Source organism: Odocoileus virginianus, chromosome 25, assembly GCF_023699985.2.
Source record: "Odocoileus virginianus isolate 20LAN1187 ecotype Illinois chromosome 25, Ovbor_1.2, whole genome shotgun sequence".
NCBI classification, from domain to species: Eukaryota; Metazoa; Chordata; class Mammalia; order Artiodactyla; family Cervidae; genus Odocoileus; species Odocoileus virginianus.
This window is the reverse complement of record NC_069698.1, coordinates 35,887,581-35,902,514: the sequence shown is the minus strand read 5'-3', so window position 1 is coordinate 35,902,514 and position 14,934 is coordinate 35,887,581.

Below are 14,934 nucleotides of genomic sequence, written 5' to 3'. Positions count from 1 at the left end.
AATAATGAAAGCAGAAGACAGGATAAGTGAGGTAGAAGATAAAATGGTGGGAATAAATGAAGCAGAGAGGAAACAAGAAAAAAGAATCAAAAGAAATGAGGACAACCTCAGGGACCTCTGGTACAATGTGAAACACCTCAACATTTGAATCATAGGAGTCCCAGAAGAAGAAAACAAAAAGAAAGGCCATGAGCAAATACTCGAGGAGATAATAGCTGAAAACTTCCCTAAAATGGGGAAGGAAATAGTTACACAAGTCCAAGAAACCCAGAGAGTCCCAAACAGGATAAATCCAAGGTGAAACACCCCAAGACACATATTAATCAAATTAACAAAAATCAGACACAAAGAACAAATATTAAAAGCAGCAAGGGAGAAACAACAAATAACACACAAAAGGATTCTCATAAGGATAACAGCTGATCTTTCAGTAGAAACTCTTCAGGACAGAAGGGAATGGTAGGACATACTTAAAGTAATGAAAGAGAATGACCTACAACCCATATTACTGTATCCAGGAAGGATTTCATTCAGATATGAAGGAGAATTCAAAAACTTTACAGACAAGCAAAAGCTGAGAGAATTCAGCACCACCAAACCAGCTCTTCAACAAATGCTAAAGGATCTCTAGACAGGAAACACAGAAAGGCTGTATAAATGTGAACCCAAAACAACAAAGTAAATGGCAACAGGACCATACCTATCAATAATTACCTTAAATGTAAATGGGTTTAATGCCCCAACCAAAAGACAAAGACTGGCTGAATTGATACAAAAACAAGATCCCTATATATGCTATCTACAAGAAACCCACCTCAAAACAAGGGACACATACAGACTGTAAGTGAAGGGCTGGAAAAAAATATTTCATGCAAACAGAGACCAAAAGAAAGCAGGAGTCGCAATACTCATATCAGATAAAATAGACTTTCAAATAAAGGCTGTGAAAAGAGACAAAGAAGGACACTACATAATGATCAAAGGATCAATCCAAGAAGATATAACAATTATAAATACATACGCACCCAACATAGGAGCACCGCAATATGTAAGGCAAATACTAATGAGTGTGAAAGAGGAAATTAACAATAACACAATAATAGTGGGAGACTTTAATACCCCACTCACACCTATGGATAGATCAACTAAACAGAAAATGAACAAGGAAACACAAACTTTAAAGGACACAATGGACCAGCTAGACCTGATTGATATCTATAGGACATTTCACACAAAAGCAATCAACTTCACCTTTTTCTCAAGTGCACATGGAACCTTCTCCAGAATAGATCACATCCTGGGCCATAAATCTAGCCTTGGTAAATTCAAAAAAATGGAATCATTTCAGTCATCTTTTCTGACCACAATGCAGTAAGATTAGATCTCAATTGCAGGGGAAAAAGTATTAAAAATTCAAACATATTGAGACTAAATAACACGCTTCTGAATGACCAACAAATCATAGAAGAAATCAAAATGTGCATAGAAACGAATGCAAATGAAAACACAACAACCCAAAACCTATGGAACACTGTAAAAGCAATGCTAAGGGGAAGGTTCATAGCAATACAGGCTTACCTCAAGAAACAAGAAAAAAGTCAAATAAACAACCTAGCTCTACACCTAAAGCAACTAGAGAAGGAAGAAATGAAGAACCCCAGGGTTAGTAGAAGGAAAGAAATCTTAAAAATTAGGGCAGAAATAAATGCAAAAGAAACAAAAGAGAACATAGCAAAAATTAACAAAGCCAAAAGCTGTTTTTTTTTTTTTTAAAGATAAACAAAATTGACAAACTATTAGCAAGACTCATTAAGAAACAAAGAGAGAAGAACCAAATCAACAAAATTAGAAATGAAAATTTAGAGATCACAACAGATAACACTGAAATACAAAGGATCATAAGAGACTACTACCAGCAGCTCTATGCCAATAAAATGGACAACTTGGAAGAAATAGACAAATTCCTAGAAAAGTATAACTTTCCAAAACTGAACCAGGTAGAAATAGAAGATCTTAACAGACCCATCACAAGCACGGAAATAAAAACTATAATCAGAAATCTTCCAGCAAACAAAAGCCCAGGATCAGATGGCTTCACAGCTGAATTCTACCAAAAATTTAGAGAAGAGCTAACACCTGTCTTACTCAAACTCTTTCAGAAAATTGCAGAAGGTAAACTTCCAAACTCATTCTATGATGCCAACATCACCCTAATTCCAAAACCAGACAAAGATGCCACAAAAGAAAACTACAGGCCAATATCACTGATGAACATAGATGCAAAAATCCTAAACAAAATTCTAGAAAACAGAATCCAACAACATATTAAAAAGATCATACATCATGACCAAGTGGGCTTTATCCCAGGAATGCAAGGATTCTTTAATATCCACAAATCAATCAATGTAATACACCACATTAACAAATTGAAAGATAAAAATCACATGATTATCTCAATAGATCCAGAAAAAGGCTTTGACAAAATTCAGCATCCATTTATGATAAAAACTCTCCAAAAAGCAGGACTAGAAGGAACATACCTCAACATAATAAAAGCTAAATATGACAAACCCACAGCAAACATTATCCTTAATGGTGAAACATTGAAAGCATTTCCCCTAAAATCAGAAACAAGACAAGGGTGCCCATTCTCACCACTACTATTCAACATAGTTTTGGAAGTTTTGGTCACAGCAATCAGAGCAGAAAAAGAAATAAATGGAATCCAGATAGGAAAAGAAGAAGTGAAAAGTGAAATTCTCACTGCTTGCAGATGACATAATCCTCTACATAGAAAACCCTAAAGACTCTACCAGAAAATTACTAGAGCTAATCAATGAATATAGTAAAGTTGCAGGATGTAAAATTAACACACAGAAATCCCTTGCATTCCTATACACTTACACTGAGAAAACAGAAAGAGAAATTAAGGAAACAATACCATTTGCCATTGCAACAAAAATCATAAAATACTTAGGAGTATATCTACCTAAAAAAACAAAAGACCTATACATAGAAAACTATAAAACACTGATGAAAGAAATCAAAGTGGACACAAATAGATGGAGAAACAAACCGTGTTTATGGATTGGAAGAATCGATATTGTGAAAATGAGTATACTACCCAAAGCAATCTATAGATCCAATGCAATCCCCATCAAGCTACCAACAGTATTCTTCACAGAACTAGAAAAAATAATTTCACAACTTGTATGGAAATAAAAAAAACCTCGAATAGCCAAAGCAATCTTGAGAAAGAAGAATGGAACTGGAGGAATCAACCTGCCTGACTTCAGGCTCTACTACAAAGCCACAGTCATCAAGACAGTATGGTACTGGCACCAAGACGGAAATACAGATCAATGGAAAATAACGAAAGCCCAGAGAGAAATCCATGTACCTATGGACACCTTATCTTTGACAAGGGAGGCAAGAATATCCAATGGAAAAAAGACAACCTCTTTACCAAGTGGTACTGGGAAAACTGGTCAACCACTTGTAAAAGAATGAAACTAGAACACTTTCTAATACCATACACAAAAATAAATTCAAAATGGATTAAAGATCTAAATGTAAGACCAGAAACAATAAAACTCCTAGAGAAGAACATAGGCAAAACAATCTCTGACATAAATCACAACAGGATCCTCTATGACCCCCCTCCCAGAATATTGGCAGTAAAAGCAGAAATAAACAAATGGGACATAATGAAACTTAAAAGCTTTTGCACAACAAAGGAAACTATAAGCAGGGTGAAAAGACAGCCTTCAGAATGGGAGAAAATAATGGCAAATGAAGAAACAGACAAAGGATTAATCTCAAAAATATACAGGCAGCTCCTGCAGCTCAATTCCAGAAAAATAAATGACCCAATCAAAAAATGGGCCAAAGATCTCAACAGACATTTCTCCAAAGAAGACATACAGATGGCTAAAAAACACATGAAAAGATGCTCAACATCACTCATTATCAGATAAATGCAAATCAAAACCTCAATGAGGTACCATTACATGCCAGTCAGAATGGCTGCTTTCCAAAAGTCTACAAGAAATAAATGCTGGAGAGGGTGTGGAGAAAAGGGAACCCTCTTACACTGTTGGTGGGAATAGAAACTAATACAGCCACTATGGAGAACAGTGTGGATATTCCTTAAAAAACTGGAAATAGAACTGCCATATGACCCAGCAATCCCACTCCTGGGCATACACACCGAGGAAACCAGATCTGAAAGAGACACGTGCACCCCAATGTTCATTGCAGCACTGTTTCTAATAGCCAAGACATGGAAGCAACCTAGATTCCCATCAGCAGATGAATGGATAAGGAAGCTATGATACATATACACAATGGAATATTACTCAGCCATTAAAAAGAATTCATTTGAATCAGTTCTAATGAGATGGATGAAACTGGAGCCCATTATACAGAGTGAAGTAAGCCAAGTAAGCCAGAAAGATAAAGACCAATACAGTATACTAACACATATATATGGAATTTAGAAAGATGGTAACGATAACCCTATATGCAAAACAGAAAAAGAGACAGAGATGTACAGAAGAGACTTTTAGACTCTGTGGGAGAAGGTGAGGGTGAGATGTTCAGAGAGAACAGCATTGAAACAAGTATACTATCAAGGGTGAAACAGATCACCAGCCCAGGTTGTATACATGAGACAAGTGCTTGGGGCTGGTGCACTGGGAAGACCCAGAGGGATGGGATGGAGAGTGAGGCGGGAGGAGGGATCAGGATGTGGAACACATGTAAATCCATGGCTGATTCATGTCAATGTATGGCAAAAACCACTGCAATATTGTAAAGTAACTAGCATCCAACTAATAAAAATAAATGGAAAAAAATAAAAAATAAACTTGAGAAAGAAACTAAGAGATTTAGTCATTTTTGTATCCAACAGGATGCCTAATATCCTCATTTACTTTATGTTCCCAACTTGCTTTTTTTTTTTTTTTTTTTAGTTCTTCAATAACACTGAAATTTAGTTTCCAGCTTCCTTCACTCTACTTATTTGTTGCTTATTTATCAATGCTCCACTTACTGAGCTTTTCCCTACATTTCTTATAGACTGCTACCTCTTTTCCTACTCTCTTTGTCACTGTAGAATCTTGTCTTTGTTGGGAGATGTGGTAGGACTAATCTTTTAGTACTGTTTTAGTGGGAATTGAGAATGGATTGAAGATAAATATAAGTGTTCTACCTGAATATTTATAAGTTCTTTATTTTATAATGAAAAATTAGGATCAGAAATTTTAAAAAATGAGATTCAGCCCAAATATATTTTGCATAGCCTATGCTCTTTCAACTCTAAATAATTATCTGTTTATTAGAACTGTATAAGTTCTTTTACTTACAGCATGCAGGAGATAAGGCCCAAACTTCCTGATCACCTTTCCTTGAAAGCTCTGAGGATCTGAAAAATTCTGTTTAGGATCACTATGTTTCTACAACAGCTCCACTAACCTTCATAATGTGTTTTTTCTAAATGATACTCCTGGATTTGTAAAATGTAGTGGCCTTGATCCACATTAACTACAGAAACTTAAAGTCAGACTGAAATTACTGGGTTCCGTAAGGTTGTTTATCTCTCTATCATCCCTGACTCAAATCTATTCCAGGCCCATTTTGGAAATCATGACAATTGTGAATTCCTGTAAGCAAGTTTAACCTCAGGATTCAGAGTTCTAGGGAGCCTGGAGAAGGGAAACACCACTAGTGAAGAATTTGCTTTAAATCTACTGCCTTCATGATGGATGAGTGTCTACCTGAATAGCTTTCTATTTTCCTGATTATTTTACTCTCTCTTCTCTGTCATTAAGAAGCACATCCTAAGTTCTTAGAAAAATTTTCTTTCTACCTATATGTTATTTATTTTACATTTCAAAAGTTAATTTTATATAATATTTCATAGTGTATTATTTGTTTTATATTGTAAGAGCAGTGGCCAGAAATGAAGAAAATAAAACAAGTACATAAAGAAATTTAAAAATGATTTTTAGAATAGTAGATGATTTTTAAACATTCAGTGTGGATATGTGACTGAGTTTTTGTAAATAAAAAATAAGATGTGAAAAGTAGCATGATATTGACCCTGAACTGGATATATTTCAGTGATCATAATAGAGGGAGAGTTCTGACCCTTACTTACTCAGATTGGATTTACCAAAGCAGAACCTGAAACAAGGATTTTTGTTCAAAGAACCTTGCTAATGGAGTACTCCTGGCAAAATACTGTGAGTGACATCGTTTGAACAAAGAAAGGGCACTAAGAGACAATACAGTCCCAGGGGCCAATAGCACCTTAGAGATTAGTCTCTCTTGGGATAAGGGGCCAGTCTTCTGTATCCTCATACAAATCAAGTCTATAGGGAGGTTGGGATGAGCTGGAATAGGCTGAAATTTCTTGGGCAAGCAGCTTTCATTTGGCCAAGGACTATTCACCCAAGAAGGGAGAATCTATGACTTCGTCTCAGCCAACTAGCATAGCCACTGGGAAACGGGCAGTAGGGTGGAATACTGATAGCATTCTTTATACTTGCCATGCATGATGTGGGCTACACCTTCTAAGTTTTAGCATCATTTCATGAGTCCGTTGTGGTAGTATGTTCACTGGGCAAGAAGAATTGTAAATAAATAGATCCCCAAAGTTAGCAATATAAATCTTACTTCTCAAATGCATTCTAGATAATGTAGAATTATATTTATTTCCCTAGCCAAAGTTCTAATAAAACCAATTCACTAGTAAGAAAAAAGGCAATAGACCCGGTTATTTTAAAATAATGAAAGAGACAAGAAATAAAAGGGAAGGAAAAGAAAGGAAAGATATTCAAGACTGTCACTGAAGAAACACAGCAATTAGCATGACTACAAATTCAAGTAAATTGATATTTTCTGTTCAAGTATATTTCCTTCTACTCACATTTAATGATCTTAGACTAGGGACAGCAATGCCTATTCAATGGGGAATATATTCTTCATATTCCTGTCACTTTAGATATGAGAGGAGGATTTAAATGTTTGAAACAGCAATGCAGCTTTGAAAATTTCTCCCCAGATGACTGAAGTCTAAACTCACCTGCACCTGCCAACTGTACACTCAGGTAACATGGTCAAGGAAGACTATGAAGGCCAACACCTAACCTTAATCACCTAATTTCATAGTTGATAAAATTTTTGGTCAGAAAATTTGATGTATTTGATAATATTTAAGAGAGGGAGGGAAGAGGACTAGAGTGCATATAATTGATACTTTTAGTGGAGTTATAGCATATTTTCTCCAAATTATCTATCATTTTAAGCAGGCCATCCATTACCACAATGATTGTGCATTTGCAGAAAGTGAAAAGTTAGAAGATGCTTTTTTCAATCAGAGTACATCCTGCTTCCATTGAGAAATACTTAAAGTTTCACTTTGTAAATTAAATATAAGTGTTGATATGCTCTCCTTATAAAATGCAGAACCTTTTCCTCTTCCTTCAAAGACAAATTGATGCATGACTGATCAAAGTTGTTGAGAAGATGGGGAGGTTATATAAATAACTGTGAACATTAAGGACTCCCTTAATTTCTCTCTGGCCTAGAAATTACAAATATCTCTTACAGTATGCAATGCTAGCTTCAGTAAACTTTACAGGGCATTCAAAAGAAAGAACTTAGGTTAAAAATTTTCTGGTAGAAATACTACTGAAATTTCTCCTTCAATGTTAAGCTACAGTGATATTAAGAACAAAATAATATAAATGAATATTTGAAAGCCATACAAAGCATATGCAATGCATAATATTAACAATTATGTGTATTATAATGATTATTACAATAATCATTATATAATATGATGCATTTATTTAGTGCTTACTATGCATTGTTATGGACTTCCCTGTTGTCTCCGACAGTAAAGAAACTCCCTGCAGTCTGGGAGAACCAGGCTTGATCCCTGGTCTGGAAGATCCTCTGAAGAAGGAAGTGGCAGCCCACTGCTGCATTCTTGCCTGGAGAATTCCATGGACAGAGGAGTCTGGCAGGCTTCAGTCCATGGGGTTGCAAAGAGTTAGACATGAATGAGAGACTAAGACACACACACAAATGCACACACACAGTCACTATTATAAACACTTTGTTTTCAATCATTTATTCATGGCAAGAACTTAAGTGGAAGGTATGTTTATTGTCCTAACATCACAGAAAATTAATATTAAAACCTAGAGGTCTAAGTATAGATGTGCTGTGCCTAGTCACTTCAGTCGTGTCTGACTCTTTGCGACCGCATGAACTGGAGCCTGCCAGGCTCCTCTGTCCATGGGATTCTCCAGACAAAAACACTGGAGTGGATCAAGTATAGATACCAGAACTCTATCCATAGTGCTTCCATAATATGTAGTTTCATTTTGCAATAACATTAGGAATTAAGACAATCATAACCTAAGTGTTCATTTTGAGCCATTTTAAGAAAATACTTCTTCCCATTCATGAGTTACTTTGTTGTTGTTGCTGTTGTATAGTCACTCAGTCATGTCCAGCTCTTTGTGACCCCATGGACTGCAACACACCAGGCTTCCCTGTCCTCCACCTCTTCCAGAGATTGCTCACACTCATGCCCACTGAGTCAGTGATGCTATCCAACAATCTCATCTTCTGTCAAACCCTTTTCTTCCTGCTCTCAATCTTTCCCAGCATCAGGGTCTTTTCCAGTGAGTCAGCTCTTTGCATCAGGTGGCCAAAGTACTGGAGCTTCAACTTCATCATCAGTTCTTCCAATGAATACTTAGGGTTGATTTTAGAATTGACTGATTTGTCTCCTTGTTGACCAAGGGACTCTCAAGAGTCTGCTCCAACACCACATTTCAAAAGTATCAATTCCTTGGCACTCAGCTGTATTTATGGTCCAGTTCTCATATCCCTATATGACTACTGACAAAACCATAGCTTTGACCATATGGACTTCTGTTGGCAAAGTGATGTCTCAGCTTTTTAATAAGCTGTCTAATTTGTCATAGCTTTTCATCCAAGGAGAAAGCATATTTCAGTTTCATGGCTGTGGTTACTGTTCCCAGTGATTTTGGAGCCTAAGAAAATAAAATCAGTTGCTGCATCCATTTCTTCCCCCCATTTATTTGCCATGAAGTGATGGGAACATTTTTTGAATGTTGTGTTTTAAGCCAGCTTTTTCACCCTCCTATTTCACCTTCATCAAGAAGCTCTTTAGTTACTCTTCACTTTATGCCATTTGGGTGGTGTCATCTGCATATCTGAAATTATTGATTTGCTTTTTGATATTCATTTGATTTGTCTTCTAGTACACAATTTAATATGAGATGTTCCTCCCACTGAATGGTAAGTTATCTCCATAAGAAAAGGTCAGATGGGTGTCCACATTACATTAACGTCTAAGAGTGAGAGAGGAATAAGGCTTTATTTATGGAGCTATTAATAATGCAGACCGTGGATGGGGATGGCCATAGTTAAACATAGTCTACATCATAACCAGATGTTAGCTCTAGTTAAACAGAAACCCAAGTCTCACATATCATCAATTAACTTTGTGCTAAAAGTAGTTTGTCTAGTCTGTTCCCATATAAGCTTCTGTAAGATTTCCTCTGTAATTGTCTAAGCAAACAACAGGTAGAGTAGAGATTTTAAAAGTTCCTAAGGGGAAAAAAAAGGACTTGGTTGTTTTAATTGAATTGTAATTCAGTATGAAACTACAATGCAATATAGCTTCTAAATTTTGGAGGTAAACTGCACTAGGAAATAGATACAGTTAAGATCAGTACCATGCTAATGCTAGGCAGTCTCTAAAATACTGTGTTCAATTTTTTGAATTGTGTTTTACAGTGAAAATGGAAAAATGTAAACCACACTGGTGAAGAATCCAGAAATGTTTTTTCAGGAGCATACATTCAGCTGTTTGTGATTCAAAAGATTTTACTGAACAATTTTAACAGCTCAAGTCAAGTGCTTTTTCAGAACTTTTGCATTCATTATCAACCTAATTTTTACTATGACTTTTTTGAAGTGAGCCTTATTTACTCATTCACAAAAATGAGCATTATTTTCTCATTTTATTGGTGATGAAACAATATTTCCAATAAGTGAAATAATTTGTACCGAAATTCACAGATAATAAGACTAGTAAAGATAATGACAATGATAATTATTATAGTATTAACTCTCATTTGTCACTGATAAGTGCTAAGTGAGGCATTCTTTAATATCATTGTGGAATTTAAATCATTACACCCTCAGAAAAAGTTGCTAATGAAGGCTGGAGTCTGAACGTCAAACCATGTTCTTTTACACTAAAGCTTATGCCCACTCATGTAGATTTAAAGAAGAATACATAGCCTGGTGGCTCAGTGGTAAGAGTCCACCTGCCAATGCAGGAGATTTGGGTTTGATCTCTGACTCCCTGAGTCAGGAAGATCCCCTGGAGAAGGAAATGGCAACCTACTCTACTATTTTTGCCTGGGATATACTATGGACAGAGCAGCCTGGCAGGCTACAGTCCATGGAGTCGCAAGAGGCCAACACGATTTAGAGACTAAACAACAACACTACTTAACCTGGGAAGGAGGTTTAGGTGAGAAGCAGAGCTGTGTGACTATTTGCTGTTCAATCCTAGGCATACTGCTTTTCCTGTTTGGACCTTGATTTCTTCTTCTAAATGGGGATGATGACTATGTCATGGTTCTTTTGTAAAAAGTAATTTATCCTTTGCATGTTACTGACTCTTTTCCTCTCTTAATAATTTTACTTATTCTCATCTGAATGATATTTTTCTCCTAAATGTGCTCCAGTAAGATTCACAAATTGTGCTTAAATTTCACTGTATTGTTCTAATAGCTTGTTGATGTCTTGTTTCATAGACCTCAGTGATTTGCAATTTGCTTCAGAAAGTGAAATTGTTATCAGGCTTTCATTCTGTTTTCTGTTTTCCTTTTCCTTTTACTTTTTTTAATTTATTTTTATTTATTTATTTATTTATTTATTTATTTTATTAGTTGGAGGCTAATTACTTTACAATATTGTAGTGGTGTTTTTCATACATTGACATGAATCAGCCATGGATATACATGTATTCCCCATCCCGATCCCCCCTCCCACCTCCCTCTCCACCCGATCCCTCTGGGTCTTCCCAGTGCACCAGGTCCGAGCACTTGTCTCATGCATCCCACCTGGGCTGGTGATCTGTTTCACTCTAGATAATATACATGTTTCGATGCTGTTCTCTTGAAACATCCCACCCTCGCCTTCTCCCACAGAGTCCACAAGTCTGTTCTATACATCTGTGTCTCTTTTTCTGTTTTGCCCTCTGTTTTCCTTTTAAAATTACTCTTTCCAAGCATCTTTTGTTTATCATCTTCCATATTAATCTCAAAGACTTGGCATAAGGTTTCCTTTTTAACTATGTATTTAATCTAATGGGTCTTTTTTTTTAATGTCAGTTACTTCTTTTAAAACAGTGTCTATTCACCCTACACTGTCATGTTCTACTTGATTGACTTTCTCATTCCCCTGGTATTTTCCTGACTGTTTCTTCACTCCACTTCAGCTACTTTTCCATTACAGAGCCAAATCTGGATACTATCACTTGAAATTATTGGCTACTGGAGTCATTAGCTGAAACATTTCATTCTCTGATAACAACCTCTACTTCTGCCCTATTTATACACTTACACCCTTGACACCAATAGTTTAACGTTCCAAGGTCCAAAATGTCACTGTTTAATTGACCTTTATGTCCCAGATATATGGATAGATAAACAAAGGATACATACCCTTGTCTTCTTTTCCTCTTTATGAAGGGGATCTCATGGTTTATTATTTTGGTTACTCTCTTGCTAATGTTCCAAACTTTATCCTTCTTCTGTTGAACTCTAATGATATTTAAAAGTCTCAGATCTTGAGAAGACCTACAAATTTCTGCATTACTTGGCCTTTCCCAATACTTCAAGCTTTAAGTCATGATACCTCTTTATTTTAAGTTGCAGCTATTGTTTAATTTTATGGAATATTTCCAACCCATAGTCTTTACCTGCAGTTTTCTTTATCTCTATTAACCATTTTACTTCTTTCCTTCAGAAATATTAACTAAACTACGTGTATCACACCCTGTGTTATACATTTGGAACACAACCATAACAAAAGAAATAAAGATCTCTTACCTCTTGGAACTTTACATCTTATCGGATTAGGTGCACTAATCATTATGCATTTATATATTGTATAATGTATTAGAGAATAATAAGTGCAATGGGGGAGAAGGTTTGGGCCAAATTAAAGGAATCAAGGGCACTAGAGAATATGGTTTCAAAATAAATTTAAAATAGGTAAAAAGGTTAGTCGTGAGAATATCTGAAACAAAAATATTTCAGCAGAGATAACAGACAGAGCAAGTACCATAATGCTGACATTTGTTTCTCTTTTCTTGGCCCAAACAACTTATTTGACTAAGATCAACGAACCCCTGGAAGAGGAAAAATAACTTTGCCATTTTCTCCCAATTTTACCTGTCACTGGGTTAATTTTATCACATGCCACTGGGTTAATTACTATATGACTCTCAACCTCAGAGCCCTTCTCAACAGCTCTTACATCTGTTCTTCTGTAAGCAAGAAGAGGATGAGATGAAAAGGATTGGGAGAGTGTATCTCATCTTGCTGCCCCATGGCCAGTTGACCATTTGCATATCATCAGCTGGATCATAGTTTTATGGTTACTCCTGAAGGTAAGGAACACTGGAAAAATAATATTTATTATGTATGGCCATATACTTAGCTAAAAATTCTGTAACGATGTAAGGTGAGTATAGTTAAGAAAAGAAAAAGAGAAGTTTCTGCCTCTATTGTTTCACTGAAGAACTGGTTGATTGAGGATTATAACAACCTATGGGTGATTTTTAAAATTCAGTGAAAAGAAGATTTCTAAACCAATAGAAAAGGGCATGGAATTGAGAAGAAGGAACAAGTAGCAGCAAAACTTATTCTGAAAACTGAGACAGGAAGGAAATATGTATAATAAGGTCATTAATTGCCTACTCATAGACTGATTGATCTCAGTGATTGCCTGGACTTATGGAGAGCAAGAGAAGGTCCATTACTGGAAAGATGAGAATTATAAGTGGTTTATTTAAAAAGTAGATTATGTTTTTGGAAAGAAGAAGTAGAAGACAGAAATCTGCTTTCAAGGATGAGGCAACAGTTCATGCTAAAACCAAAGCTGATTGAATGCTGAATCATATAAATTGTAACCTACATTATTTCTGTTGTTCAGTTGCTAAGATGTGTCCAATTTCTTCCAACCCCATGGACTGCAGCACACCAGGCTCCACTGTCCTAACTATCTCCCAGAGTTTTCTCAAACTTATGTCCCTTGAATTTGTGTTTGCTCAAATTCATGTCCCACAAATCCATATAACATGGAATATAAGTGGGGAAATCAGTTCACTAATGCCATACCTGTTTGACTTTCTTTTCTTTACAAAAAGCCAAAATCAGAACCAATGCATTCTTTAGTATCCATGGACCTCCATCAATTTTTGCATGACCCATGTTGAAATGGTACACCATGCTCCTTTTCTATGGGCAGAAGTTTGGGAAATTTTGAGACCTTATAGTGTTTACAAACTACAGATACTACTGTCATTCAACTTACCAATGAAATACATATTTATAATATTATATATATATAGATAATCTGCAATTGTATATGTAGTCCATTTTGTACAACAGAATGAAATCCTCATTTTTAAAATTTTGATTATGATCAACTTCAAACATATATACTATTTAGGATATGAGAAATTTATTCAATAATTTAAAAAAGAACTTCTCATAGTGTCTTGGCATAGTTTTCTTTCAACATTTTAAATAAATTTTTCAGAATGTCAGATCTAAAGAAAGCGTGTCATCTCCATTTCCTTGCCACCCTTAGGCATGCTTGTGTGTCCAACATGTTGAAATACACACAATGTGGTGGTGAATATTTATTAAAGACTCACTGTAAACTAGATATTTTGCTAATCATTTTCATATATCTATTTAATTCATCCAATCATCTTTTTTTCAGATAGGAATCCCTATTATTTTGCATTTTTATAAGAGAAATGAGGTTAAATAGGAGCGACTTGAATAAAATTCACAAAGATAGTAAAAGGAGGAGAAAGGACTTGAATTTCAGTAGTTTAACTCCATTATTATATATTGAATAGAAGCAATTACAAAAACAAACTTAATATAACATACACATCCATACAGACACACATATACGTACTTTTGCATATGTGTTGAAAAACTAATGAGCATGATTTTCCCCTGGATTTCCAGAAAATGTATTTATAAAGAAGTGTGAGATATATTTTAAATTTGTACATACAAATAACATCTTCTATCTGAAAATAAATGTATTCCCTTGCTTTTAGTGATTTAGAAATGTTCTCATAATAATTTCAAAATGTGGGATGTATGATGAAGTTTTATTTAGAACTTCAGCAATCACCCAATATATTACTGGAGAACAGTGGAGAAATAACTCTAGGAAGAATGAAGAGAGGGAGCCAAAGCAGAAACAACACCCAGCTGTGGATGTGCCAGGTGATGGAAGTAAAGTCCAATGCTATAAAGAACAATAAAGCATAGGAATCTGGAATGTTACGTCCATGAATCAAGGCAAATTAGAAGTAGATAAACAGATGATGGCAAGAGTGAACATTGACATTTTAGGAGTCAGCGAACTAAAATGGACTGGAATGGATGAATTTAATTCAGATGACCATTATATCTACTACTGTAGGCAAAAATTCCTTAGAAGAAATGGAGTAACCCTCATAGTCAACAAAAGAGTCCAAAACTCAATACTTGGATGCAGTCTTAAGAATGACAGTGATCTCTGTTCATTTCCAAGCAAACCATTCAATATCACAGTAAT